Below are 6,000 nucleotides of genomic sequence, written 5' to 3' on the forward strand. Positions count from 1 at the left end.
AGATGGTGACACATTTAACCCACGTCAGTCAGGACAGTTGGGCAAGTGTTTGTTAAAACTACTAAACATATTCAATAAACCATAATAACAACACCTGTCTAGACAGATGTAGTTAACTACACGATATGCTGTTGAGAATATATGTATTTATGTTGAAAGGCCAATTTTTTGTCAATTGCGCAATCATAGATGTCAGAGGTAATTTAAGTGGTAAGTTTTCTTTTGTCTGGATCAAAGCACAGCGCTCTGAACGGTAGAAAGCAACTTGAAAATGTGCCAAAAACCTTTAAACTGAAGACAGCGTTTAACCACAACTTAAACTAGCCGATGATATTAGCCTGTGAAAGCAAGCTAATCAAAAAACCTGCACAACATCAAAAAAGCACAAAATCTGCATACAGTTTCTTTTAATGTGTATTGACGGCTCAGTGTAGCAGGACCCGTGGACCTCCTTTATAACCTCACAGACGATAGGGTTGTTTATACAGGAAGATGTGAAGAGAGCAATGTTTAACATCATCTCTGCTGCTCTTGTGTAAATGCAGCCATCACACTCTGAGATAGAAAAGGAAATGTCTTTCCAAATGTGGAGATTGGATATTACGAACAGCTTTGTGTGAGTTAATTGACAGCAGCTTTTTTGGGTCAGAAAAAAACAGTTTTGATGTTCTTAGGTTTTATTTAAGGGAATTTTGGACAAACTTACACTAGTGGCCTTCAGAGCTCTGCATAATTTTTCTCATTCCAGTTTGAAAAAAAACAACAACGTACCATTTCTATTCTGTATTAGACCACTTTGAATATTTTGAGTTGATGATATAATATGCAAATGTATTCTTACTTGATTTTTTTATTTTTTGTCTTTTCAATTGCACCAGTTATTAATAAAGTATTGAATTGAAAATTGTATGATTGGGAACTGAATGACCATGAGATGAACTGAAAGACATGTTGGCAATCTCTGTTTATATGGATACATGAATGTCAAAGTTTCTGAACCCCCCCAAAAATGTCATAAATATGTTTCATATCTCGTATCATGCTTGCAGAAACACACAATGACATGTGGTTAACGTTGTGAAACGATTGGTTAGGTTTAGACCGCAAAACTACTTAAGTTGAGAAAAAAGATCATGGTTTGTGTACAAATATTAATGTACTAATGTAACGCAACGACGTAACGCAACGACGTAACGCAACGACGTAACGCAACGACGTAACGCAACAACGTAACTTAACGAACAATAAGTAAGAACGTAACGTAAGAACGTAACGTAAGAACGTAACGCAATGACGTAACGCAACCACGTAACGCAACCACGTAACGCAACCACGTAACGCAACCACGTAACGCAACCACGTAACGCAACCACGTAACGCAACCACGTAATGTAACAAACAATAAGTAAGAACGTAACGTAAGAACGTAACGTAAGAACGTAACGCAACGACGTAATGCAACAATGTAACGCAACAATGTAACGCAACAACGTAACGCAACAAAGTAACGCAACAAAGTAACGCAACAACGTAACAAACAATAAGTAAGAACGTAACGCAACAACGTAACGCAACAACGTAACGCAACAACGTAACGCAACAACGTAACGCAACAACGTAACGCAACAACGTAACGCAACAACGTAACGCAACAACGTAACGCAACAACGTAAGGTAAGAACGTAACGCAACGACGTAATGTAACAAACAATAAGTAAGAACGTAACGTAAGAACGTAATGTAAGAACGTAACGCAACAACGTAATGTAACAAACAATAAGTAAGAACGTAACGTAAGAACGTAACGTAAGAACATAACGCAACGACGTAACGCAACGACGTAACGCAACGACGTAACGCAACGACGTAACGCAACGACGTAACGCAACGACGTAACGCAACGACATAACGCAACGACGTAACGTAACAAACAAAGTAAGAACGTAACGTAAGAACGTAACGTAAGAACGTAACGCAACGACGTAACGCAACGACGTAACGCAACGACGTAACGCAACGACGTAACGCAACAACGTAACGCAACAACGTAACGCAACAACGTAACGCAACAACGTAACGCAACAACGTAACGCAACAACGTAACGCAACAACGTAACGCAACAATGTAACGCAACAACGTAACGCAACAACGTAACGCAACAACGTAACGCAACAACGTAACGCAACAATGTAACGCAACAACGTAACGCAACAACGTAACGCAACAACGTAACGCAACAACGTAACGCAACAACGTAACGCAACAACGTAACGCAACAACGTTGTTTTTGGTGTAATAAATACTGCAGCCTTAAAAGGAGGCTTTGTTGATTTTCTTGTTAGTTTTAGTCATAAACATGGTAAAAAGGTCTCCTAGAAAAGCATTTATCAGGTGAGGGTTGAACTTCAACCCAAACAGAAACATCTTGGAGTCAGTTTTGAAGAAAAGAAGCCCTAACTACATAGGTGTCAGGTTTACTTTCAGTGCAGTATTTACACAGGTTTTCATGGAGCCCGGCAGGTGTTATGGAGAGAAAATTAACTAATTTGTGCAAAAAGAGTGACTACTTCTCCCTCACTGACTGTGGTAGAAGCAGCAAACTGTATTTCAGTTCCTACTGCAGCAACACAATCTCACTTTTAAATGACGATTACATGTCTGATTGGATTTGCAGCCTTTTTTCCTCGAGTCTCTCGATGATATGAATTTGATTAACTTGCTCATTTGGTAAAATATTTTCTATGCTTTTTGATTGAAGAACACCAGCAGAAAGCGTTCAAATGTGTGTGCAAATTATTTCTTTACCCTTTGATTCATTTAATCCCATTCTTGTTACAATTATGAGCTAAACGTGTGTGTGTTCTCCCGGGGGGCAGCTGTTCCCAGGCCCTCGGCCGCCCTGTTTCCTCCTCTGCCAATTACCGCTGTGTGCCTCGATGTGTCCGAATGTGAATGCCAAGGCGACCAAAGTGCCCACCAATCCCCGTCATTAAAGACTCGCATTCACTCCTCTTATTCACTGATCTTCCCCATGGCTCGTATGTCACTCCGGCGGCTTATTACGGCCATTTACCTCCACTGCAAGAAGTGTCCCTCTGAACAGGTAACACTGCACTCTGAGTAACATAAATGAAGAAGCTTCGCCACAGCAGCGACATCACACATACTGGTAATACCTAGCAGGTGGAATATAGGTCCAAACCACAGCTATAGTACCTTATGATTTAGCTATTTCTTTATATTTCTTTGTTTCTTTATGGCTTATTGTTTGTGCATTCTTTTAATTAAATAAAAACACAACAAAAATGTATACAAACTGAAAAAACATGAAATGCATGAAACATTATTACGATAGTTAAAGACACTTTGAATGTGTTGGTAGGTTGACTGGGCGTGAGAGGACGCCTCTGTACTGGTTACTGATTGGTAAGAGATGGTGGGCGGGGCCTTTTGGTCAGCTGTCACTCACAGGGTTGATTGGAGCAGCTGATTGGACAACAGCTTCCCTGAAACAAGGAAACCAAACTGACAGCAGCAGCACACACAACATGGCCGTCTCACAAAGCTTCAATAAAACAGACGAGCTGCTGGACGAACATAAAAGCCTCCAGCAGGTGAGAGAGCCATGTTCGCTACACACAAGCTAACATGCTAATCCAGGCAGCCGATGGCTTCAGTTGTTTGGCCGTTCTGTCAAAGGAGGAAACTTGCTTTTGGACAGTAATCATGCTGATCTGTTGGATGTAAATATATACATGTACATGTTGTCAGACTGTGTTGATAGAATCTAATGAAATCCAGTTCCTGACTTGAGTCCTGCAGCACTAAAGAGGATCAGCTGCTTCAGTTATTAGTTCAGGTTTACATTGAATCTGTTCAACAGCTGTGAAGCGAGTCCTAACTACACGTTGAATTAAAGTATAAAAACACTTGCTCCTTCTTCTGTGAACTGCATTTCCTCTTTTAAACATCTTTTAAACATCACAGATTACAGACTTTAAATTCAACTCATGATCTTTGTTTTTGTCTAATAATGCAGAGTCTTTTTGCCACTACACTATGACAGTGAGTGTGATATTAGTGTTGATATTTCTTTCAGTGGAGCTGGTGGGTCAGGGATCAGTGCCTGCAGCCAGACACCGTGTGTTGTTGTGTGTGTGTGTTTTTAGGGGGGGGGGGTGTCCAGAGCTGCTGCCAACCTCTGCTGTTCAGAGGGGGAGGAGTGGGGGGGGCCTCGCTTCATCCTTATCTGGGCGTAGAGGTGTGTGAGACACGGGCCGAGGTTTGATGCTGCCGGGGGATCGTCGGCTCGGCTGCTCAGTTTACGGGAGGATTCCACGAGCTGGTGAGTCGTGTTTGTTGGATTTCTTTCAAGAGGTCACATGAAGGTTAAATTAAAAAGAAGTTCAGCAAGTTAGACAACAGAGTGTGTCATAAACCACGAGTTCAAATATCTGACAGACACAACTCATGAATGAGTGAAATCACAGGTTCTACAGTTCTGTGTTCATCACTTTGATGCACGTTGTTTTATTCCGTCATCGTTTAGTAACGTGCACCTTTGATTCATGTCGTCTGATGAATATGAAGTCGTCACAGCTCAGTCTGTTTGGTTTGCTTGTATTTAATATCAGGGATGTGTATACTTCATGATGTCATCCACTTCCCTTCAGATTTTATGGGATAACAAATTATTTTCTTATTTAAATGTTGATGATTCTGCAGAAACAAGACTGAAGTGAAACATGAGATGAAATATGATGAAATGATTTAAAGGGAGACATCATAACAGGGTTCTTCATGTACTGGTGGACTTTGAGATTTTGGTCTATTTTTCTTCCATAACTCGTCTTCTTTCAGACTAATGAAGAGAAAACATTTATTTTACTATTTTGTCTGTTTGTAGATTTCTCCTAAATTCACCAAAGGTTATCATTACATAATGCCTCATTTGCATATTTAAACATAACATTTCATAAAACTTGTAATACAATAAATACTCCTCTTAATGTGAGTGATGAAGTGGTGAAGTTTCATGGTGATATCTATGAGTTCATATTCTGACCCTATTCACCTGTAGAGTCTCTAAATGTCTGTAATGTAACTAAACGTCTCTTTAAAGGACGTTTCCTCTCAATGAGATAAGGTAATAAGGTGATAAGGTGGTAAGGTAATAAGGTGATAAGGTGATAAGGTAATAAGGTGATAAGGTGATAAGGTGATAAGGTGATAAGGTGATAAGGTGGTAAGGTAATAAGGTGATAAGGTGATAAGGTAATAAGGTGATAAGGTGGTAAGGTAATAAGGTGATAAGGTAATAAGGTGATAAGGTGATAAGGTGATAAGGTGATAAGGTGATAAGGTAATAAGGTGATAAGGTGATAAGGTGGTAAGGTAATAAGGTGATAAGGTGATAAGGTAATAAGGTGATAAGGTGATAAGGTGATGTCTATTCATTCACTTCTTACCTCACTGATGTCTCGTCTTAATCATTTAAAGACAGTTTTTATTTGGAGGGAATTTAGTCCGTTCGTTTATTCATCTTTTACCTGCAGCTCAATTTCTGGCGAAGAAAAAGTATTTGTTGTTCGTAATTTAAGCTCGAGGGCCGGTCTCTGTTTCCAGCTCTGTTGTATACGTGAGGCCACCAGGGAGACTCGGGAGACCCGGGAGACTCGGGAGACCCGGGTCCACTGGTGTGAGTGCTGTGCACTAAAAACCTGATGACATCATTGTGTAGAGCCGAGAAAAAAAATGCTTTTCAAAAACTCAAAACCCTTTTTCACCTGAGACTAGTTCACCTGAGACTAGTTCACCTGAGACTAGTTCACCTGAGACTAGTTCACCTGAGACGTGAGGAGACGTGAGGAGACGTGAGGAGACGTGAGGAGACGTGAGGAGACGTGAGGAGACGGGCACAAACTGAAGCGGTCGAGTCGTTGATCTGATCCTGTGTGTTCTTGTGGTTCTTGTGGTTCCAGCGGTTCCTCAGCTCGGTC

The sequence above is a fragment of the Anarhichas minor genome, unplaced genomic scaffold, assembly GCF_050575085.1.
Source record: "Anarhichas minor isolate MPS153535 unplaced genomic scaffold, ASM5057508v1 ptg000024l, whole genome shotgun sequence".
NCBI classification, from domain to species: domain Eukaryota; kingdom Metazoa; phylum Chordata; class Actinopteri; order Perciformes; family Anarhichadidae; genus Anarhichas; species Anarhichas minor.